General features: G+C 50.5%; 1 protein-coding gene across 11 annotated transcripts in view; it reads left to right on the forward strand.

The window, feature by feature from the left end:
* The window catches only part of LOC131128603 (tetratricopeptide repeat protein 28-like), a 245,366-nt gene that overhangs the window by 185,301 nt on the left and 34,182 nt on the right, over positions 1–25,883 (forward strand). The gene's annotated exons all lie outside the window — the stretch shown is intronic.

Here is a 25,883-nt window from a genome sequence, read left to right on the forward strand (position 1 = left end):
CTGCCGATTCGACGGCCATTTTGAGGGCCTGAACATGCCCGAAAACTCACCAAATTTTGCAAGCGCGTCAGGTCTGCCGAAAATTGCGATCTGGTGGGGGTCCCGAAAACAATGTTCCAAAATTGACTCTCTAGCGCCACCTTTTATTTTTGAAAAAATTGGCCCCCGACACCAGTTTCACCTATCGTCACGAAACTTTGTGGAGACGTCTATCGTGACAGGACGGACCAAAAAGTCTCAAGAACCCATATTGGAAAACGAACAGGAAGTCGGCCATTTTGGATGGCGCCGGCCTTTTTCGGGCCAGAAGTTGGGGTCGTATCTCGACGAACTCCTCCTAGGGGGTTTGACCGAATGAGTCCGTTGTTGCATCAACGGACACTAGACGGCTGGCCGACGTTAAATTGCGAAGGATTTTGGGATATTCCATACGATGTGGGCGTGGCACGCCCCCAAATTTTGCCCTTTTTCATCTGCCCGGGCCTTGCACGCTGAGCGTAACTGTAGACGTGAATAACTTGCCTCCACATGGTCAGATCTTCATCATACTTGGTACATGTGATCATGGCCCCGCCCCGAAGGTCCCCGTAGGTCACTTCCTGATTTCGTCGCAGCGCCACCTATTGGCGACAGGCTAAAGGCGTGTGATCTACATGAGGCCTTTTCTGGCAGGAGATTCATCAGATGAACACCGAGGTCACAAGGTCACTGCCTGACAGCCTGGTGAAGCCTGTTGATGGACCATGATGCAGGAAAAGCGCACGTGGTGGGCGTGGCCTGGCGGCGAATGCTCAGGCCTCGCCGTTTACAAAGAAAGGGTCATCATTCGCCCGCAGAAGGTCGCATGTGCTTGAAAACTCATAAGGGGGGGCAGATTCCAGGCCTGAGGGCCCTGGTGGGGCCCCCATTTGAAACCAAGCCAAATTGACTCACTAGCGCCACCTACAAGTTTTAAAATAATTATCCCTCGCCTCCTGTTGCACGTATGGGCATGATTTTCGGAGGAGACATCACTCGTGACAGGACGCACAAAAAAGTCTCAAGAACCCATGTTCTAAAACCAACAGGAAGTCGGCCATTTTAGGTGGCGGCGGCCATTTGGGGGAGGATGTAGGGGTCGTATCTCGACAAACTCCTCCTAGGGGGTTTGACCGAATGAGTCCGTTGTAGCATCAACGGACACTAGACGGATGGCCCACGTTAAATTGCGAAGGATTTTGGGCTGCTACTTAGGATGTGGGCGTGGCACGCCACCAAACTTTTACTTTAACCTTAACTTTTACCTTATCTGGCCCTGCCTGGTGTCTGGCCTTGCCTTGAAGCAATGTACATCAAAGTCAATACACAGTTTGACTGACAGACTAATGATGTCAGTTGATGGACTGTGATGTGTGTAAAGCACATGTGGTGGGCGTGGCCACGGCGAATGGTCAGCCTTCGCCATTTACCATCGAAGGCTCATATTTCGCCCGCAGAAGGTCACAGGCTGCTGAAATCTTACACGTAAGGTCAGAATCCAGGCCTGAGCGCCCTGGTGGTGCTCCCATGTGACACCAATCTAAATTGACACACTAGCGCCACCTAGAAGTTTCAAATCATTATCCCTCGCCACCCGTTGCACGTATCACTATGATTTTCGGTGGAGAAGTCTATCATGACAGGACGCACCTAACGCTCCAGAACCCATGTTCAAAACACAGCGCCACCAACTGGTGGAAATGTATATCTGCTGTAACTTCCTCACGCATGGTCGGATCTGCCCGAATTTTTTTCTGGTGGTTCGGGGTACCCTCTGGTCTATGACAGTGTGTGTACATACGTTATAGCGCCTCCAACTGGAGGATATGTATATCAGCTGTAACTTCCTTCCACATGGTCGGATCGGTCCCAAATTTTTTCTGGTGGTTCGGGGTACCCTCTGGTCTATGACTGTGTGTATACATAGACTCTATAGCGCCACCAACTGGTGGAAATGTATATAGCCGTAACTTCCTTCCACATGGTCGGATCGTCTCTAAATATTTTTTGGTCGGTCGGGTCACCCTCCACTCTTTGAATCTGCGTGTCCATAGTCTCTATAGCGCCACCAACTGGTGGAAATGTATATCTGCCGTAACTTCCTCCCACATGGTCGGATCTGCCCGAATTTTTTTCTGGTGGTTCGGGTTACCCTTTGGTCTATGACAGTGTGTGTACATACGCTATAGCGCCACCAACTGGTGGAAATGTATATCAGCCGTAACTTCCTTCTGCACAGTCGGATCGGCACCTAATTTTTTCTGGTGGTTCGGGGTACCCTCCGGTCCGTTACCGTGTGGGCGCATAGACTGTATAGCGCCACCCACAGGCGGAAACGTATATCCGCCGCAAGTACCTACCGCATGGTCCGATCGTCGCAAATTTTTTTATGGCGGTTCGGGGCGCCGGACGGGACGTGACCGCGCACCAGCCTCGCCGCCGGCGTCGCCCCCTCCGGGCGGAAAATTGCAAGTGCCGTAACTCCCTTACCGCTTATCCCATCGCCGCGGTTTTTCGTACGGCGCGTCCGCGCGACCGTCCGGACACGCGCGCGCCCCCGACCCGCGCGTGCCCCCGACCCGCGCGTACCCCCGACCGCGTCGGGGTGCTCGAGCCCGCTCATCACTGCTTGCAGTTTTAATTAGGGCTCGAGCACTGACCAGTGCGAAAGCCCTATTGTAATCGTTCCGTTTCTTTTTATTATTATTATTATTCTTCTCCGCCTTTGAGCGCCATTTTGAGGGCCTGAACATGCCCGAAAACTCACCAAATTTGCCGAGCGCATCAGGTCTGGCGAAAAATTTGATATTTTATGGGTTTCAAATATAATGTTCCAAAATTGGCTCTCTAGCGCCACCTTGAAATTAAAAAAAAATTGGCCCCCGCCACCAGTTTCACCGATCGTCACGAAACTTGGTGGACACGTCTATCGTGGCAGGACGGACCAAAAAGTCTCAAGAACCCATATTGGAAAACGAACAGGAAGTCGGCCATTTTGGATGGCGGCGGCCTTTTTCGGGCCAGAAGTTGGGGTCATATCTCGACGAACTCCTCCTAGGGGGTTTGACCGAATGAGTCCGTTGTTGCGCCAACGGACACTAGACGGATGGCCGACGTTAAATTGCGAAGGATTTTGGGATATTCCGTATGATGTGGGCGTGGCACGCCCCCAAATTTTGCCCTTTTTCATCTGTCCGGGCCTTGCACGCTGAGCGTAACTGTAGACGTGAATAACTTGGCTCCACGTGGTCATATCTTCATCATACTTGGTACATGTGATCATGGCCCCGCCCCGAAAGTCCCCGTAGGTCACTTCCTGATTTCGTCGCAGCGCCACCTATTGGCGACAGGCTAAAGGCGTGTCATCTACATGAGGCCTTTTCTGGCAGGAGATTCATCAGATGAACACCGAGGTCACAAGGTCACTGCCTGACAGCCTGGTGAAGCCTGTTGATGGACCATGATGCAGGAAAAGCGCACGTGGTGGGCGTGGCCTGGCGGCGAATGCTCAGGCCTCGCCGTTTACAAAGAAAGGGTCATCATTCGCCCGCAGAAGGTCGCATGTGCTTGAAAACTCATAAGGGGGGGCAGATTCCAAGTCTGAGGGCCCTGGTGGGGCCCCCATTTGAAACCAAGCCAAATTGACTCACTAGCGCCCCCTACAACTTTTAAAATAATTATCCCTCGCCTCCCGTTGCACGTATGGGCATGATTTTCGGAGTAGACATCACTCGTGACAGGACGCACAAAAAAGTCTCAAGAACCCATGTTCTAAAACCAACAGGAAGTCCGCCATTTTAGGTGGCGGCGGCCATTTGGGGGAGGATGTAGGGGTCGTATCTCGACGAACTCCTCCTAGGGGGTTTGACCGAATGAGTCCGTTGTTGCGTCAACGGACACTAGACGGACGGCCCACGTTAAATTGCGAAGGATTTTGGGCTGCTACTTAGGATGTGGGCGTGGCACGCCACCAAACTTTTACTTTAACCTTAACTTTTACCTTATCTGGCCCTGCCTGGTGTCTGGCCTTGCCTTGAAGCAATGTACATCAAAGTCAATACACAGTTTGACTGACAGACTGATGATGTCATTCGATGGACTATGATGTGTGTAAAGCACATTTGGTGGGCGTGGCCACGGCGAATGGTCAGCCTTCGCCATTGACCATCGAAGGCTCATATTTTGCCCGCAGAAGGTCACAGGTTGCTGAAATCTTACACGTAAGGTCAGAATCCAGGCCTGAGCGCCCTGGTGGTGCTCCCATGTGACACCAATCTAAATTGACACACTAGCGCCACCTAGAAGTTTCAATTCATTATCCCTCGCCACCCGTTGCACGTATCACTATGATTTTCGGTGGAGACGTCTATCATGACAGGACGCACCTAACGCTCCAGAACCCATGTTGAAAACACAGCGCCACCAACTGGTGGAAATGTATATCTGCCTAAACTTCCTTCCACATGGTCGGATCGTCTCCAAATTTTTTTGGGTGGGTTCGGTCACCCTCCAGTCTGTGACTGTGTGTGTATATGGTCTCTATAGCGCCACCAACTGGTGGAAATGTATATCTGCCGTAACTTCCTGATTCATGGTCAGATTGTCTTGAAATTTTTTTTGGTGTGTTGGGTCAATCTCTGGTCTGTTATACTGTGTGTACATAGACTCTATAGCGCCACAACTGGTGGAAATGTATATCTGCCGTAACTTCCTTCCACATGGTCGCATCGGCCCCAAATTTTTTCTGGTGGTTTGGGATACCCTCCAGTCTATGACTGGGTGTGTACATAGACTCTATAGCGCCACCAACTGGTGAAAATGTATATCTGCCGTCACTTCCTCCCACTTGGTCCGATCTGCCCAAATTTTTTTCTGGTGGTTTGGGGTACCCTCTGGTCTATGACAGTGTGTGTACATACACTATAGCGCCACCATTTGGTGGAAATGTATATCTGCCGTAACTTCCTTCCACATGGTCGCATCGGCCCCAAATTTTTTCTGGTGGTTTGGGGTACCCTCTGGTCTATGACTGTGTGTGTACATAGACTGTATAGCGCCACCAACTGGTGGAAATGTATATCTGCCGTAACTTTCTCCCACATGGTCGGATCTGCCCGAATTTTTTTCTGGTGGTTCAAGGTATCCTCTGGTCTATGACAGTGTGTGTACATACGCTATAGCGCCACCAACTGGTGGAAATGTATATCAGCTGTAACTTCCTTCCACATGGTCGGATCGGTCCCAAATTTTTTTTGCTGGGTTGGGTCACCCTCCACTCGGTGACTGGGTGTGTACATACACTCTATAGCGCCACCAACTGGTGAAAATGTATATCTGCCGTAACTTCCTTCCACATGGTCGGATCGGTACCAAATTTTTTCTGGTGGTTTGGGGTACCCTCTGGTCTATGACTGTGTGTGTACATAGACTTTATAGCGCCACCAACTGGCGGAAATGTATACAACCATAGCTTCCTTCCACATGGTCGGATCGTCTCTAAATGTTTTTTGGTCGGTCGGGTAACCCTCCACTTTTTGAATCTGCGTGTCCATAGACTCTATAGCGCCACCAACTGGTGGAAATGTATATCAGCTGTATCTTCCTTCCACATGGTCGGATCGGTCCCACATTTTTTCTGGTGGTTTGGGGTACTCTCTGGTCTATGACTGTGTGTGTACATACACTCTATAGCGCCACCAACTGGTGGAAATGTATATAGCCGTAACTTCCTTCCACATGGTCGGATCAGGCCCAAATTTTTTCTGGTGGTCTGGGGTACCCTCTGGTCTATGACTGTGTGTGTACATAGACTCTATAGCGCCACCAACTAGTGGAAATGTATATCTGCCGTAACTTCCTCCCACATGGTCGGATCTTCCCGAATTTTTTTCTCGTGGTTCGGGGTACCCTCTGGTCTATGACAGTGTGTGTACATACGCTATAGCGCCACCAACTGGTGGAAATGTATATCTGCCGTAACTTCCTTCCACATGGTCGGATCGGCACCAAATTTTTTCTGGCGGTTTGGGGTACCCTCTGGTCTATGACTGTGTGTGTACATAGACTGTATAGCGCCACCAACTGGTGGAAATTTATATCTGCCGTAACTTTCTCCCACATCTTCGGATCTGCCCGAATTTTTTTCTTGTGGTTTAAGGTATCCTCTGGTCTATGACAGTGTGTGTACATACGCTATAGCGCCACCAACTGGTGGAAATGTATATCAGCTGTAACTTCCTTCTACATGGTCGGATCAGTCCCAAATTTTTTCTGGTGGTTCGGGGTACCCTCTGGTCTATGACTGTGTGTAAACATAGACTCTATAGCGCCACCAACTGGTGGAAATGTATATAGCTGTAACTTCCTTCCACATGGTCGGATCGTCTCTAAAATTTTTTTGGTCGGTCGGGTCACCCTCCACTCTTTGGATCTGCGTGTCCATAGACTCTATAGCGCCAACAACTGGAGGAAATGTATATCTACCGTAACTTCTTCCCACATGGTCGGATCTGCCCGAATTTTTTTCTGGTGGTTCGGGGTACCCTCTGGTCTATGACAGTGTGTGTACATACGCTATAGCGCCACCAACTGGTGGAAATGAATATCAGCCGTAACTTCCTTCTGCACGGTCGGATCCGCACCTAATTTTTTCTGGTGGTTCGGGGTACCCTCCGGTCCGTTACCATGTGGGCGCATAGACTGTATAGCGCCACCAACAGGCGGAAACGTATATCCGCCACAAGTACCTACCGCACGGTCCGATCGTCGCAAATTTTTTTATGGAGGTTCGGGGCGCCGGACGGGACGTGACCGCGCACCTTGCCGCCGGAGTCGCCCCCTCCTGGCGGAAAATTGCAAGTGCCGTAACTCCCTTACCGCTTATCCCATCGCCGCGGTTTTTCGTACGGCGCGTCCGCGCGCCCGTCCGGACACGCACGCGCCCCGACCCGCGCGTACCCCCGACCCGCGCGTACCCCCGACCGCGTCGGGGTGCTCGAGCCCGCTCATCACTGCTTGCAGTTTTAATTATTAGGGCTCGAGCACTGACCAGTGCGAAAGCCCTATTGTAATCGTTCCGTTTCTTTTTATTAGGGCTCGAGCACTGACCAGTGCGAAAGCCCTATTGTAATCGTTCCGTTTCTTTTTATTATTATTATTATTATTATTATTATTCTTCTCCGCCTTTGAGCGCCATTTTGAGGGCCTTCACATGCCCGAAAACTCACCAAATTTTGCGAGCGCATCAGGTCTGGCGAAAAATTTGATATTTTATGGGTTTCAAATATAATGTTCCAAAATTGGCTCTCTAGCGCCACCTTGAAATTTAAAAAAAATTGGCCCCCGCCACCAGTTTCACCGATCGTCACCAAACATGGTGGAGACGTCTATCGTGACAGGACGGACCAAAAAGTCTCAAGAACCCATATTGCAAAACGAACAGGAAGTCGGCCATTTTGGATGGCGCCGGCCTTTTTCGGGCCAGAAGTTGGGGTCGTATCTCGACGAACTCCTCCTAGGGGGTTTGACCGAATGAGTCCGTTGTTGCATCAACGGACACTAGACGGATGGCCGACGTTAAATTGCGAAGGATTTTGGGATATTCCATACGATGTGGGCGTGGCACGCCCCCAAATTTTGCCCTTTTTCATCTGTCCGGGCCTTGCACGCTGAGCGTAACTGTAGACGTGAATAACTTGGCTCCACGTGGTCAGATCTTCATCATACTTGATACATGTGATCATGGCCCCGCCCCGAAGGTCCCCGTAGGTCACTTCCTGATTTCGTTGCAGCGCCACCTATTGGCGACAGGCTAAAGGCGTGTCATCTACATGAGGCCTTTTCTGGCAGGAGATTCATCAGATGAACACCGAGGTCACAAGGTCACTGCCTGACAGCCTGGTGAAGCCTGTTGATGGACCATGATGCAGGAAAAGCGCACGTGGTGGGCGTGGCCTGGCGGCGAATGCTCAGGCCTCGCCGTTTACAAAGAAAGGGTCATCATTCGCCCGCAGAAGGTCGCATGTGCTTGAAAACTCATAAGGGGGGGCAGATTCCGGGCCTGAGGGCCCTGGTGGAGCCCCCATTTGAAACCAAGCCAAATTGACTCACTAGCGCCACCTAGAAGTTTTAAAATAATTATCCCTCGCCTCCCGTTGCACGTATGGGCATGATTTTCGGAGGAGACATCACTCGTGACAGGACGCACAAAAAAGTCTCAAGAACCCATGTTCAAAAACCAACAGGAAGTCGGCCATTTTAGGTGGCGGCGGCCATTTGGGGGAGGATGTAGGGGTCGTATCTCGACGAACTCCTCCTAGGGGGTTTGACCGAATGAGTCCGTTGTAGCATCAACAGACACTAGACGGGTGGCCCACGTTAAATTGCGAAGGATTTTGGGCTGCTACTTAGGATGTGGGCGTGGCACGCCACCAAACTTTTACTTTATCCTTAACTTTTACCTTATCTGGCCCTGCCTGGTGTCTGGCCTTGCCTTGAAGCAATGTACATCAAAGTCAATACACAGTTTGACTGACAGACTGATGATGTCAGTCGATGGACTGTGATGTGTGTAAAGCACATGTGGTGGGCGTGGCCACGGCGAATGGTCAGCCTTCGCCATTGACCATCGAAGGCTCATATTTTGCCCGCAGAAGGTCACAGGCTGCTGAAATCTTACACGTAAGGTCAGAATCCAGGCCTGAGCGCCCTGGTGGTGCTCCCATGTGACACCAATCTAAATTGACACACTAGCGCCACCTAGAAGTTTCAATTCATTATCCCTCGCCACCCGTTGCACATATCACTATGATTTTCGGTGGAGACGTCTATCATGACAGGACGCACCTAACGCTCTAGAAACCATGTTCAAAACACAGCGCCACCAACTGGTGGAAATGTATATCTGCTGTAACTTCCTGAGTCATGGTCAGATTGTCTTGAAAATTTTTTTGGTGTGTTGGGTCAATCTCTGGTCTGTTATACTGTGTGTACATAGACTGTATAGCGCCACCAACTGGTGGAAATGTACATCAGCTGTAACTTCCTTCCACATGGTCGGATCGGCCCCAAATTTTTTCTGGTGGTTTGGGGTACCCTCTGGTCTATGACTGTGTGTGTACATAGACTGTATAGCGCCACCAACTGGCGAAAATGTATATCTGCCGTAACTTCATTATGCATGGTCGGATCAACTCCACATTTTTTTGGCTGGGTTGGGTCAATCTCTGGTCTGTTATACTGTGTGTACATAGACTCTATAGCGCCACCAACTGGTGGAAATGTATATCAGCCGTATCTTCCTTCCACATGGTCGGATCGGTCCCAAATTTTTTCTGGTGGTTTGGGGTACCCTCTGGTCTATTACTGTGTGTGTACATACACTCTATAGCGCCACCAACTGGCGGAAATGTATATAGCCATAGCTTCCTTTCACATGGTCAGATCGTCTCTAAATTTTTTTTGGTCGGTCGGGTCACCCACCACTCTTTGAATCTGCGTGTCCATAGACTCTATAGCGCCACCAACTGGTGGAAATGTATATCTGCCGTAACTTCCTTCCACATGGTCGGATCGGCACCAAATTTTTTCTGCCGGTTTGGGGTAACCTCTGGTCTATGACTGTGTGTGTACATAGACTGTATAGCGCCACCAACTGGTGGAAATGTATATCTGCCGTAACTTTCTCCCACATGGTCGGATCTGCCCGAATTTTTTTCTGGTGGTTCAAGGTATCCTCTGGTCTATGACAGTGTGTGTACATACGCTATAGCGCCACCAACTGGTGGAAATGTATATCAGCTGTAACTTCCTTCCACATGGTCGGATCGGTCCCAAATTTTTTTTGCTGGGTTGGGTCACCCTCCACTCTGTGACTGGGTGTGTACATACACTCTATAGCGCCACCAACTGGTGAAAATGTATATCTGCCGTAACTTCCTTCCACATGGTCGGATCGGTCCCAATTTTTTTCTGGTGGTTTGGGGTACCCTCTGGTCTATGACTGTGTGTGTACATAGACTCTATAGCGCCACCAACTGTTGGAAATGTATATAGCCATAACTTCCTTACACATGGTCGGATCGTCTCTAAATTTTTTTGGTCGGTCAGGTCACCCTCCACTCTTTGAATTTGCGTGTCCATAGACTCTATAGCGCCACCAACTGGTGGAAATGTTTATCTGCCGTAACTTCCTCCCACATGGTCGGATCTGCCCAAATTTTTTTCCGGTGGTTCGGGGTACCCTCTGGTCTATGACAGTGTGTGTACATACGCTATAGCGCCACCAACTGGTGGAAATGTATATCAGCCGTAACTTCCTTCCGCACGGTCCAATCGGCACCTAATTTTTTCTGGTGGTTCGGGGTACCCTCCGGTCCGTTACCATGTGGGCGCATAGACTGTATAGCGCCACCCACAGGCGGAAACGTATATCCGCTGCAAGTACCTACCGCACGGTCCGATCGTCACAAATTTTTTTATGGCTGTTTGGGGCGCCGGACGGGACGTGACCGCGCAACCGCCTCGCCGCCGGCGTCGCCCCCTCCTGGCGGACAATTTTAAGTGCCGTAACTCCCTAACGGCTTATCCGATCGCCGCAGTTTTTCGTACGGCGCGTCCGCACGCCCGTCCGGTCACGCGCACGCCCCCGACCCGCGCGTACCCCCGACCGCGTCGGGGTGCTCGAGCCCGCTCATCACTGCTTGCAGTTTTAATTATTATTATTATTATTATTCTGACGAAATGACGGCCTTTTTGAGGGCCTGAACATGCCCGAAAACTCACCAAATTTGGCGAGCGCATCAGGTCTGGCGAAAAATTTGATATTTTATGGGTTTCAAATATAATGTCCCAAAATTGGCTCTCTAGCGCCACCTTGAATTTTAAAAAAAATTAGCCCCCGCCACCACTTTCACCGATCGTCACGAAACTTGGTGGAGACGTCTACCGTGACAGGACGGACCAAAAAGTCTCAAGAACCCATATAGGAAAACGAACAGGAAGTCGGCCATTTTGGATGGCGCCGGCCTTTTTCGGGCCAGAAGTTGGGGTCGTATCTCGACGAACTCCTCCTAGGGGGTTTGACCGAATGAGTCCGTTGTTGCATCAACGGACACTAGACGGCTGGCCGACGTTAAATTGCGAAGGATTTTGGGATATTCCATACGATGTGGGCGTGGCACGCCCCCAAATTTTGCCCTTTTTCATCTGTCCGGGCCTTGCACGCTGAGCGTAACTGTAGACGTGAATAACTTGCCTCCACATGGTCAGATCTTCATCATACTTGGTACATGTGATCATGGCCCCGCCCCGAAGGTCCCCGTAGGTCACTTCCTGATTTCGTCGCAGCGCCACCTATTGGCGACAGGCTAAAGGCGTGTCATCTACATGAGGCCTTTTCTGGCAGGCGATTCATCAGATGAACACCGAGGTCACAAGGTCACTGCCTGACAGCCTGGTGAAGCCTGTTGATGGACCATGATGCAGGAAAAGCGCACGTGGTGGGCGTGGCCTGGCGGCGAATGCTCAGGCCTCGCCGTTTACAAAGAAAGGGTCATCATTCGCCCGCAGAAGGTCGCATGTGCTTGAAAACTCATAAGGGGGGGCAGATTCCAGGCCTGAGGGCCCTGGTGGGGCCCCCATTTGAAACCAAGCCAAATTGACTCACTAGCGCCACCTACAAGTTTTAAAATAATTATCCCTCGCCTCCCGTTGCACGTATGGGCATGATTTTCGGAGGAGACATCACTCGTGACAGGACGCACAAAAAAGTCTCAAGAACCCATGTTCAAAAACCAACAGGAAGTCGGCCATTTTAGGTGGCGGCGGCCATTTGGGGGAGGATGTAGGGGTCGTATCTCGACGAACTCCTCCTAGGGGGTTTGACCGAATGAGTCCGTTGTAGCATCAACAGACACTAGACGGATGGCCCACGTTAAATTGCGAAGGATTTTGGGCTGCTACTTAGGATGTGGGCGTGGCACGCCACCAAACTTTTACTTTAACCTTAACTTTTACCTTATCTGGCCCTGCCTGGTGTCTGGCCTTGCCTTGAAGCAATGTACATCAAAGTCAATACACAGTTTGACCGACACACTGATGATGTCAGTCGATGGACTGTGATGTGTGTAAAGCACATGTGGTGGGCGTGGCCACGGCGAATGGTCAGCCTTCGCCATTGACCATCGAAGGCTCATATTTTGCCCGCAGAAGGTCACAGGCTGCTGAAATCTTACACGTAAGGTCAGAATGCAGGCCTGAGCGCCCTGGTGGTGCTCCCATGTGACACCAATCTAAATTGACACACTAGCGCCACCTAGAAGTTTCAATTCATTATCCCTCGCCACCCGTTGCACGTATCACTATGATTTTCGGTGGAGACGTATATCATGACAGGATGCACCTAACGCTCCAGAACCCATGTTCAAAACACAGCGCCACCAACTGGTGGAAATGTATATCACCTGTAACTTCCTTCCACATGGTCGGATCGTCTCCAAATTTTTTTCTGGTGGTTTGGGGTACCCTCTGGTCTATGACAGTGTGTGTACATACACTATAGCGCCACCAACTGGTGGAAATGTATATCTGCCGTAACTTTCTCCCACATGGTCGGATCTGCCCGAATTTTTTTCTGGTGGTTCGGGGTACCCTCTGGTCTATGACAGTGTGTGTACATACGCTATAGCGCCTCCAACTGGTGGAAATGTATATCTGCCGTAACTTCCTGATTCATGGTCAGATTGACTTGAAATTTTTTTTGGTGTGTTGGGTCAATCTCTGGTATGTTATACTGTGTGTACATAGACTTTATAGCGCCACCAACTGGTGGAAATGTACATCAGCTGTAACTTCCTTCCACATGGTCGGATCGGCCCCAAATTTTTTCTGGTGGTTTGGGGTACCCTCTGGTCTATGACTGTGTGTGTACATAGACTGTATAGCGCCACCAACTGGTGAAAATGTATATCTGCCGTAACTTCCTTATGCATGGTCGGATCGTCTCCACATTTTTTTGGCTGGGTTGGGTCAATCTCTGGTCTGTTATACTGTGTGTACATAGACTGTATAGCGCCACCAACTGGTGGAAATGTATATAGCCGTAAATTCCTTCCACATGGTCAAATCAGGCCCAAATTTTTTCTGGTGGTCTGGGGTACCCTCTGATCTATGACTGTGTGTGTACATAGACTGTATAGCGCCACCAACTGGTGGAAATGTATATCTGCCATAACTTCCTCCCACATGGTCGGATCTGCCCGAATTTTTTTCTGGTGGTTCGGGGTACCCTCTGGTCTATGACAGTGTGTGTACATACGCTATAGCGCCACCAACTGGTGGAAATGTATATCTGCCGTAACTTCCTTCCGCATGGTCGGATCGGCACCAAATTTTTTCTGGCGGTTTGGGGTACCCTCTGGTCTATGACTGTGTGTGTACATACGCTATAGCGCCACCAACTGGTGGAAATGTATATCAGCTGTAACTTCCTTCCACATGGTCGGATCGGTCCCAAATTTTTTTTGCTGGGTTGGGTCACCCCCCACTCTGTGACTGGGTGTGTACATACACTCTATAGCGCCACCAACTGGTGAAAATGTATATGTGCCGTAACTTCCTTCCACATGGTCGGATCGGTCCCAATTTTTTTCTGGTGGTTTGGGGTACCCTCTGGTCTATGACTGTGTGTGTACATAGACTCTCTAGCGCCACCAACTGGTGGAAATGTATATCTGCCGTAACTTCCTCCCACATGGTCGGATCTGCCCGAATTTCTTTCTGGTGGTTCGGGGTACCCTCCGGTCCGTTACAGTGTGGGCGCATAGACTGTATAGCGCCACCAACAGGCGGAAACGTATATCCGCCACAAGTACCTACCGCACGGTCCGATCGTCGCACATTTTTTTATGGCGGTTCGGGGCGTCGGACGGGACGTGACCGCACATCCGCCTCGCCGCCGGTGTCGCCCCCTCCTGGCAGAAAATTGCAAGTGCCGTAACTCCCTTACCGCTTATCCCATCGCCGCGGTTTTTCGTACGGCTCGTCCGCGCGCCCGTCCGGACACGCGCGCGCCCCCGACCCGCGCGTACCCCCGACCCGCGCGTACCCCCGACCGCGTCGGGGTGCTCGAGCCCGCTCATCACTGCTTGCAGTTTTAATTATTATTATTATTCTTCTCCGCCTTTGAGCGCCATTTTGAGGGCCTGAACATGCCCGAAAACTCACCAAATTTGCCGAGCGCATCAGGTCTGGCGAAAAATTTGATATTTTATGGGTTTCAAATATAATGTTCCAAAATTGGCTCTCTAGCGCCACCTTGAAATTAAAAAAAAATTGGCCCCCGCCACCAGTTTTACCGATCGTCACGAAACTTGGTGGACACGTCTATCGTGGCAGGACGGACCAAAAAGTCTCAAGAACCCATATTGGAAAACGAACAGGAAGTCGGCCATTTTGGATGGCGGCGGCCTTTTTCGGGCCAGAAGTTGGGGTCATATCTCGACGAACTCCTCATAGGGGGTTTGACCGAATGAGTCCGTTGTTGCGTCAACGGACACTAGACGGATGGCCGACGTTAAATTGCGAAGGATTTTGGGATATTCCGTATGATGTGGGCGTGGCACGCCCCCAAATTTTGCCCTTTTTCATCTGTCCGGGCCTTGCACGCTGAGCGTAACTGTAGACGTGAATAACTTGGCTCCACGTGGTCAGATCTTCATCATACTTGGTACATGTGATCATGGCCCCGCCCCGAAAGTCCCCGTAGGTCACTTCCTGATTTCGTCGCAGCGCCACCTATTGGCGACAGGCTAAAGGCGTGTCATCTACATGAGGCCTTTTCTGGCAGGAGATTCATCAGATGAACACCGAGGTCACAAGGTCACTGCCTGACAGCCTGGTGAAGCCTGTTGATGGACCATGATGCAGGAAAAGCGCACGTGGTGGGCGTGGCCTGGCGGCGAATGCTCAGGCCTCGCCGTTTACAAAGAAAGGGTCATCATTCGCCCGCAGAAGGTCGCATGTGCTTGAAAACTCATAAGGGGGGGGCAGATTCCAAGCCTGAGGGCCCTGGTGGGGCCCCCATTTGAAACCAAGCCAAATTGACTCACTAGCGCCCCCTACAACTTTTAAAATAATTATCCCTCGCCTCCCGTTGCACGTATGGGCATGATTTTCGGAGTAGACATCACTCGTGACAGGACGCACAAAAAAGTCTCAAGAACCCATGTTCTAAAACCAACAGGAAGTCCGCCATTTTAGGTGGCGGCGGCCATTTGGGGGAGGATGTAGGGGTCGTATCTCGACGAACTCCTCCTAGGGGGTTTGACCGAATGAGTCCGTTGTAGCATCAACGGACACTAGACGGACGGCCCACGTTAAATTGCGAAGGATTTTGGGCTGCTACTTAGGATGTGGGCGTGGCACGCCACCAAACTTTTACTTTAACCTTAACTTTTACCTTATCTGGCCCTGCCTGGTGTCTGGCCTTGCCTTGAAGCAATGTACATCAAAGTCAATACACAGTTTGACTGACAGACTGATGATGTCATTCGATGGACTATGGCGTGTGTAAAGCACATTTGGTGGGCGTGGCCACGGCGAATGGTCAGCCTTCGCCATTGACCATCGAAGGCTCATATTTTGCCCGCAGAAGGTCACAGGTTGCTGAAATCTTACACGTAAGGTCAGAATCCAGGCCTGAGCGCCCTGGTGGTGCTCCCATGTGACACCAATCTAAATTGACACACTAGCGCCACCTAGAAGTTTCAATTCATTATCCCTCGCCACCCGTTGCACGTATCACTATGATTTTCGGTGGAGACGTCTATCATGACAGGACGCACCTAACGCTCCAGAACCCATGTTGAAAACACAGCGCCACCAACTGGTGGAAATGTATATCTGCCTAAACTTCCTTCCACATGGTCGGATCGTCTCCAAATTTTTTTGGGTGGGTTCGGTCACCCTCCAGTCTGTGACTGTGTGTGTATATGGTCTCTATAGCGCCACCAACTGGTGGAAATGTATATCTGCCGTAACTTCCTGATTCATGGTCAGATTGTCTTGAAATTTTTTTTGGTGTGTCGGTTCAATCTCTGGTCTGTTATACTGTGTGTACATAGACTGTATAGCGCCACCAACTGGTGGAAATGTATATCACCTGTAACTTCCTTCCACATGGTCGGATCGTCTCCAAATTTTTTTGGGTGGGTTCGGTCACCCTACAGTCTGTGACTGTGTGTGTATATAGATTCTATAGCGCCACCAACTGGTGGAAATGTATATCTGCTGTAACTTCCTGATTCATGGTCAGATTGTCTTGAAATTTTTTTTGGTGTGTTGGGTCAATCTCTGGTCTGTTATACTGTGTGTACATAGACTCTATAGCGCCACAACTGGTGGAAATGTACATCAGCTGTAACTTCCTTCCACATGGTCGGATCTGCCCCAAATTTTTTCTGGTGGTTTGGGATACCCTCCAGTCTATGACTGGGTGTGTACATAGACTCTATAGCGCCACCAACTGGTGAAAATGTATATCTGCCGTCACTTCCTCCCACTTGGTCCGATCTGCCCAAATTTTTTTCTGGTGGTTTGGGGTACCCTCTGGTCTATGACAGTGTGTGTACATACACTATAGCGCCACCATTTGGTGGAAATGTATATCTGCCGTAACTTCCTTCCACATGGTCGCATCGGCCCCAAATTTTTTCTGGTGGTTTGGGGTACCCTCTGGTCTATGACTGTGTGTGTACATAGACTGTATAGCGCCACCAACTGGTGGAAATGTATATCTGCCGTAACTTTCTCCCACATGGTCGGATCTGCCCGAATTTTTTTCTGGTGGTTCAAGGTATCCTCTGGTCTATGACAGTGTGTGTACATACGCTATAGCGCCACCAACTGGTGGAAATGTATATCAGCTGTAACTTCCTTCCACATGGTCGGATCGGTCCCAAATTTTTTTTGCTGGGTTGGGTCACCCTCCACTCGGTGACTGGGTGTGTACATACACTCTATAGCGCCACCAACTGGTGAAAATGTATATCTGCCGTAACTTCCTTCCACATGGTCGGATCGGTACCAATTTTTTTCTGGTGGTTTGGGGTACCCTCTGGTCTATGACTGTGTGTGTACATAGACTTTATAGCGCCACCAACTGGCGGAAATGTATACAACCATAGCTTCCTTCCACATGGTCGGATCGTCTCTAAATTTTTTTTGGTCGGTCGGGTAACCCTCCACTCTTTGAATCTGCGTGTCCATAGAATCTATAGCGCCACCAACTGGTGGAAATGTATATCAGCTGTATCTTCCTTCCACATGGTCGGATCGGTCCCACATTTTTTCTGGTGGTTTGGGGTACTCTCTGGTCTATGACTGTGTGTGTACATACACTCTATAGCGCCACCAACTGGTGGAAATGTATATAGCCGTAACTTCCTTCCACATGGTCGGATCAGGCCCAAATTTTTTCTGGTGGTCTGGGGTACCCTCTGGTCTATGACTGTGTGTGTACATAGACTCTATAGCGCCACCAACTGGTGGAAATGTATATAGCTGTAACTTCCTTCCACATGGTCGGATCGTCTCTAAATTTTTTTTGGTCGGTCGGGTCACCCTCCACTCTTTGGATCTGCGTGTCCATAGACTCTATAGCGCCAACAACTGGAGGAAATGTATATCTACGGTAACTTCTTCCCACATGGTCGGATCTGCCCGAATTTTTTTCTGGTGGTTCGGGGTACCCTCTGGTCTATGACAGTGTGTATACATACGCTATAGCGCCACCAACTGGTGGAAATGAATATCAGCCGTAACTTCCTTCTGCACGGTCGGATCCGCACCTAATTTTTTCTGGTGGTTCGGGGTACCCTCCGGTCCGTTACCATGTGGGCGCATAGACTGTATAGCGCCACCAACAGGCGGAAACGTATATCCGCCACAAGTACCTACCGCACGGTCCGATCGTCGCAAATTTTTTTATGGAGGTTCGGGGCGCCGGACGGGACGTGACCGCGCACCTTGCCGCCGGAGTCGCCCCCTCCTGGCGGAAAATTGCAAGTGCCGTAACTCCCTTACCGCTTATCCCATCGCCGCGGTTTTTCGTACGGCGCGTCCGCGCGCCCGTCCGGACACGCACGCGCCCCGACCCGCGCGTACCCCCGACCGCGTCCGGGTGCTCGAGCCCGCTCATCACTGCTTGCAGTTTTAATTAGGGCTCGAGCACTGACCAGTGCGAAAGCCCTATTGTAATCGTTCCGTTTCTTTTTCTTATTATTATTATTATTATTATTCTTCCGCGCCTTTGAGCGCCATTTTGAGGGCCTTAACATGCCCGAAAACTCACCAAATTTGGCGAGCGCATCAGGTCTGGCGAAAAATTTGATATTTTATGGGTTACAAATATAATGTTCCAAAATTGGCTCTCTAGCGCCACCTTGAATTTTAAAAAAAATTAGCCCCCGCCACCAGTTTCACCGATCGTCACGAAACTTGGTGGAGACGTCTATCGTGACAGGACGGACCAAAAAGTCTCAAGAACCCATATTGGAAAACGAACAGGAAGTCGGCCATTTTGGATGGCGCCGGCCATTTTCGGGCCAGAAGTTGGGGTCGTATCTCGACGAACTCCTCCTAGGGGGTTTGACCGAATGAGTCCGTTGTTGCATCAACGGACACTAGACGGATGGCCGACGTTAAATTGCGAAGGATTTTGGGATATTCCATACGATGTGGGTGTGGCACGCCCCCAAATTTTGCCCTTTTTCATCTGTCCGGGCCTTGCACGCTGAGCGTAACTGTAGACGTGAATAACTTGGCTCCACGTGGCCAGATTTTCATCATACTTGGTACATGTGATCATGGCCCCGCCCCGAAGGTCCCTGTAGGTCACTTCCTGATTTCGTCGCAGCGCCACCTATTGGCGACAGGCTAAAGGCGTGTGATCTACATGAGGCCTTTTCTGGCAGGAGATTCATCAGATGAACACCGAGGTCACAAGGTCACTGCCTGACAGCCTGGTGAAGCCTGTTGATGGACCATGATGCAGGAAAAGCGCACGTGGTGGGCGTGGCCTGGCGGCGAATGCTCAGGCCTCGCCGTTTACAAAGAAAGGGTCATCATTCGCCCGCAGAAGGTCGCATGTGCTTGAAAACTCATAAGGGGGGGCAGATTCCAGGCCTGAGGGCCCTGGTGGGGCCCCCATTTGAAACCAAGCCAAATTGACTCACTAGCGCCACCTACAAGTTTTAAAATAATTATCCCTCGCCTCCCGTTGCACGTATGGGCATGATTTTCGGAGGAGACATCACTCGTGACAGGACGCACAAAAAAGTCTCAAGAACCCATGTTCAAAAACCAACAGGAAGTCGGCCATTTTAGGTGGCGGCGGCCATTTGGGGGAGGATGTATCTCGACGAACTCCTCCTAGGGGGTTTGACCGAATGAGTCCGTTGTAGCATCAACGGACACTAGACGGATGGCCCACGTTAAATTGCGAAGGATTTTGGGCTGCTACTTAGGATGTGGGCGTGGCACGCCACCAAACTTTTACTTTAACCTTAACTTTTACCTTATCTGGCCCTGCCTGGTGTCTGGCCTTGCCTTGAAGCAATGTACATCAAAGTCAATACACAGTTTGACCGACAGACTGATGATGTCAGTTGATGGACTATGATGTGTGTAAAGCACATGTGGTGGGCGTGGCCACGGCGAATGGTCAGCCTTCGCCATTGACCATCGAACTCTCATATTTTGCCCGCAGAAGGTCACAGGCTGCTGAAATCTTACACGTAAGGTCATAATCCAGGCCTGAGCGCCCTGGTGGTGCTCCCATGTGACACCAATCTAAATTGACACACTAGCGCCACCTAGAAGTTTCAATTCATTATCCCTCGCCACCCGTGGCACGTATCACTATGATTTTCGGTGGAGACGTCTATCATGACAGGACGCACCTAACGCTCCAGAACCCATGTTCAAAACACAGCGCCACCAACTGGTGGAAATGTATATCACCTGTAACTTCCTTCCACATGGTCGGATCGTCTCCAATTTTCTTTGGGTGGGTTCGGTCACCCTCCAGTCTGTGACTGTGTGTGTACATCGACTCTATAGCGCCACAACTGGTGGAAATGTATATCAGCTGTAACTTCCTTCCACATGGTCGGATCTGCCCCCAATTTTTTCTGGTGGTTTGGGATACCCTCCGGTCTATGACTGGGTGTGTACATAGACTCTATAGCGCCACCAACTGGTGAAAATGTATATCTGCCGTAACTTCCTCCCACTTGGTCCGATCTGCCCAAATTTTTTTCTGGTGGTTTGGGGTACCCTCTGGTCTATGACTGTGTGTGTACATACACTATAGCGCCACCAACTGGTGGAAATGTATATCAGCTGTAACTTCCTTCCACATGGTCGCATCAGCCCCAAATTTTTTGTGGTGGTTTGGGGTACCCTCTGGTCTATGACTGTGTGTGTACATAGACTGTATAGCGCCACCAACTGGTGGAAATGTATATCTGCCGTAACTTTCTCCCACATGGTCGGATCTGCCCCAAATTTTTTCTGGTGTTTCGGGGTACCCTCTGGTCTATGACTTTGTGTATACATATACTCTATAGCGCCACCAACTGGTGGAAATGTATATAGCCATAACTTCCTTCCACATGGTCGCATCGTCTCTAAATTTTTTTTGGTGGTTCGGGGTACCCTCTGGTCTATGACTGTGTGTATACATAGACTCTCTAGCGCCACCAACTGGTGGAAATGTATATAGCCATAACTTCCTTCCACATGGTCGCATCGTCTCTAAATTTTTTTTGGTGGTTCGGGGTACCCTCTGGTCTATGACTGTGTGTATACATAGACTCTCTAGCGCCACCAACTGGTGAAAATGTATATCTGTCGTCACTTCCTCCCACTTGGTCCGATCTGCCCAAATTTTTTTCTGGTGGTTTGGGGTACCCTCTGGTCTATGACAGTGTGTGTACATACGCTATAGCGCCTCCAACTGGTGGATATGTATATCAGCTGTAACTTCCTTCCACATGGTCGCATCGGACCCAAATTTTTTTCTGGTTGTTCGGGGTACCCTCTGGTCTATGACAGTGTGTGTACATACGCTATAGCGCCTCCAACTGGTGGATATGTATATCAGCTGTAACTTCCTTCCACATGGTCGGATCGGTCCCAAATTTTTTCTGATGGTTCGGGGTACCCTTTGGTCTATGACAGTGTGTGTACATACGCTATAGCGCCACCAACTGGTGGAAATGTATATCAGCCGTAACTTCCTTCCGCACGGTCGGATCGGCACCTAATTTTTTCTGGTGGTTCGGGGTACCCTCCGGTCCGTTACCGTGTGGACGCATAGACTGTATAGCGCCACCCACAGGCGGAAACGTATATCCGCCGCAAGTACCTACCGCACGGTCCGATCGTCGTGAATTTTTTTATGGCGGTTCGGGGCACCGGACGGGACGTGACCGCGCACCAGCCTCGCCGCCGGCGTCGCCCGCTCCGGGCGGAAAATTGCAAGTGCCGTAACTCCCTTACCGCTTATCCCATCGTTGCGGTTTTCCGTACGGTGCGTCCGCGCGCCCGTCCGAACACGCGCGCGCCCCCGACCCGCGCGTACCCCCGACCCGCGCGTACCCCCGACCGCGTCGGGGTGCTCGAGCCCGCTCATCACTGCTTGCAGTTTTAATTATTATTATTATTATTCTGACGAAATGACGGCCTTTTTGAGGGTCTGAACATGCCCGAAAACTCACCAAATTTGGCGAGCGCATCAGGTCTGGCGAAAAATTTGATATTTTATGGGTTTCAAATATAATGTCCCAAAATTGGCTCTCTAGCGCCACCTTGAATTTTAAAAAAAATTAGCCCCCGCCACCACTTTCACCGATCGTCACGAAACTTGGTGGAGACGTCTATCGTGACAGGACGGACCAAAAAGTCTCAAGAACCCATATTGGAAAACGAACAGGAAGTCGGCCATTTTGGATGGCGCCGGCCTTTTTCGGGCCAGAAGTTGGGGTCGTATCTCGACGAACTCCTCCTAGGGGGTTTGACCGAATGAGTCCGTTGTTGCATCAACGGACACTAGACGGATGGCCGACGTTAAATTGCGAAGGATTTTGGGATATTCCATACGATGTGGGCGTGGCACGCCCCCAAATTTTGCCCTTTTTCATCTGTCCGGGCCTTGCACGCTGAGCGTAACTGTAGACGTGAATAACTTGGCTCTACGTGGTCAGATCTTCATCATACTTGGTACATGTGATCATGTTCCCGCCCCGAAGGTCCCCGTAGGTCACTTCCTGATTTCGTCGCAGCGCCACCTATTGGCGACAGGCTAAAGGCGTGTCATCTACATGAGGCCTTTTCTGGCAGGAGATTCATCAGATGAACACCGAGGTCACAAGGTCACTGCCTGACAGCCTGGTGAAGCCTGTTGATGGAGCATGATGCAGGAAAAGCGCACGTGGTGGGCGTGGCCTGGCGGCGAATGCTCAGGCCTCGCCGTTTACAAAAAAAGGGTCATCATTCGCCCGCAGAAGGTCGCATGTGCTTGAAAACTCATAAGGGGGGGCAGATTCCAGGCCTGAGGGCCCTGGTGGGGCCCCCATTTGAAACCAAGCCAAATTGACTCACTAGCGCCACCTACAAGTTTTAAAATAATTATCCCTCGCCTCCCGTTGCACGTATGGGCATGATTTTCGGAGGAGACATCACTCGTGACAGGACGCACAAAAAAGTCTCAAGAACCCATGTTCAAAAACCAACAGGAAGTCGGCCATTTTAGGTGGCGGCGGCCATTTGGGGGAGGATGTAGGGGTCGTATCTCGACGAACTCCTCCTAGGGGGTTTGACCGAATGAGTCCGTTGTAGCATCAACGGACACTAGACGGATGGCCCACGTTAAATTGCGAAGGATTTTGTGCTGCTACTTAGGATGTGGGCGTGGCACGCCACCAAACTTTTACTTTAACCTTAACTTTTACCTTATCTGGCCCTGCCTGGTGTCTGGCCTTGCCTTGAAGCAATGTACATCAAAGTCAATACACAGTTTGACTGATAGACTGATGATGTCAGTTGATGGACTGTGATGTGTGTTAAGCACATGTGGTGGGCGTGGCCACGGCGAATGGTCAGCCTTCGCCATTGACCATCGAAGGCTCATATTTCGCCCGCAGAAGGTCACAGGCTGCTGAAATCTTACACGTAAGGTCAGAATCCAGGCCTGAGCGCCCTGGTGGTGCTCCCATGTGACACCAATCTAAATTGACACACTAGCGCCACCTAGAAGTTTCAATTCATTATCCCTCGCCGCCCGTTGCACGTATCACTATGATTTTCGGTGGAGACGTCTATCATGACAGGACACACCTAACGCTCCAGAACCCATGTTCAAAACACAGCGCCACCAACTGGTGGAAATGTATATCTGCTGTAACTTCCTCCCACTTGGTCCGATCTGCCCAAATCTTTTTCTGGTGGTTTGGGGTACCCTCTGCTTTATGACAGTGTGTGTACATACACTATAGCGCCACCAACTGGTGAAAATGTATATCTGCCATAACTTCCTCCCACATGGTCGGATCGGTCCAAAATTTTTTCTGGTGGTTTGGGGTACCCTCTGGTCTATGACTGTGTGTGTACATAGACTCTATAGCGCCACCAACTGGTGGAAATGTATATATGCCGTAACTTCCTGATTCATGGTCAGATTGTCTTGAATTTTTTTTTGGTGTGTTGGGTCAATCTCTGGTCTGTTATACTGTATGTACATAGACTGTATAGCGCCACCAATTGGTGGAAATGTATATCAGCTGTAACTTCCTTCCACATGGTCGGATCGGCCCCTAATTTTTTCTGGTGGTTTGGGGTACCCTCTGGTCTATGACTGTGTGTGTACATAGACTCTATAGCGCCACCAACTGGTGGAAATGTATATAACTGTAACTTCCTTCCGCATAGTCTGATCGTCTCTAAATTTTTTTTGGTCAGTCGGGTCACCCTCCACTCTTTGAATCTGCGTGTCCATAGACTCTATAGCGCCACCAACTGGTGGAAATGTATATCTGCCGTAACTTCCTCCCACATGGTCGGATCTGCCCGAATTTTTTTCCGGTGGTTCGGGGTACCCTCTGGTCTATGACAGTGTGTGTACATACGCTATAGCGCCACCAACTGGTAGAAATGTATATCAGCTGTAACTTCCTTCCACATGGTCGTATCGGCCCCAAATTTTTTCTGGTGGTTTGGGGTACCCTCTGGTCTATGACTGTGTGTGTACATAGACTCTATAGCGCCACCAACTGGTGAAAATGTATATCTGCCGTAACTTCCTTCTACATGGTCGGATCGGTCCCAAATTTTTTCTGGTGGTTTGGGGTACCGTCTGGTCTATGACTGTGTGTGTACATAGACTCTATAGCGCCACCAACTGGTGGAAATGTATATAGCCGTAACTTCCTTCCACATGGTCGGATAGTCTCTAAATTTTTTTTTGGTCGGTCGGGTCACCCTCCACTCTTTGAATCTGCGTGTCCATAGACTCTATAGCGCCACCAACTGGTGGAAATGTATATCTGCCGTAACTTCCTCCCACATGGTCGGATCTGCCCGAATTTTTTTCCGGTGGTTCGGGGTACCCTCTGGTCTATGACAGTGTGTGTACATACGCTATAGCGCCACCAACTGGTGGAAATGTATATCAGCCGTAACTTCCTTCCGCACGGTCGGATCGGCACCTAATTTTTTCTGGTGGTTCGGGGTACCCTCCGGTCCGTTACCGTGTGGGCGCATAGACTGTATAGCGCCACCCACAGGCGGAAACGTATATCCGCCGCAAGTACCTACCGCACGGTCCGATCGTCGCGGATTTTCTTATGGCGGTTCGGGGCGTCGGACGGGACGTGACCGCGCACCCGCCTCGCCGCCGGCGTCGCCCCCTCCTGGCGGAAAATTGCAAGTGCCGTAACTCCCTTACCGCTTATCCCATCGCCACAGTTTTTCGAACGGCGCGTCCGCGCGCCCGTCCGGACCCGCGCGCGCCCCCGACCCGTGCGTACCCCCGACCCGCGCGTACCCCCGACCGCGTCGGGGTGCTCGAGCCCGCTCATCACTGCTTGCAGTTTTAATTATTATTATTATTATTATTATTATTATTCTGCCGATTCGACGGCCTTTTTGAGGGCCTGAACATGCCCGAAAACTCACCAAATTTTGCAAGCGCGTCAGGTCTGCCGAAAATTTCGATCTGGTGGGGGTCCCGAAAACAATGTTCCAAAATTGACTCTCTAGCGCCACCTTTTATTTTTGAAAAAATTGGCCCCCGACACCAGTTTCACCTATCGTCACGAAACTTTGTGGAGACGTCTACCGTGACAGGACGGACCAAAAAGTCTCAAGAACCCATATTGTAAAACGAACAGGAAGTCGGCCATTTTGGATGGCGCCGGCCTTTTTCGGGCCAGAAGTTGGGGTCGTATCTCGACGAACTCCTCCTAGGGGGTTTGACCGAATGAGTCCGTTGTTGCATCAACGGACACTAGACGGCTGGCCGACGTTAAATTGCGAAGGATTTTGGGATATTCCGTACGATGTGGGCGTGGCACGCCCCCAAATTTTGCCCTTTTTCATCTGCCCGGGCCTTGCACGCTGAGCGTAACTGTAGACGTGAATAACTTGCCTCCACATGGTCAGATCTTCATCATACTTGGTACATGTGATCATGGCCCCGCCCCGAAGGTCCCCGTAGGTCACTTCCTGATTTCGTCGCAGCGCCACCTATTGGCGACAGGCTAAAGGCGTGTCATCTACATGAGGCCTTTTCTGGCAGGAGATTCATC

The sequence above is a fragment of the Doryrhamphus excisus genome, chromosome 4 (assembly GCF_030265055.1).
Source record: "Doryrhamphus excisus isolate RoL2022-K1 chromosome 4, RoL_Dexc_1.0, whole genome shotgun sequence".
Lineage (NCBI taxonomy): Eukaryota > Metazoa > Chordata > Actinopteri > Syngnathiformes > Syngnathidae > Doryrhamphus > Doryrhamphus excisus.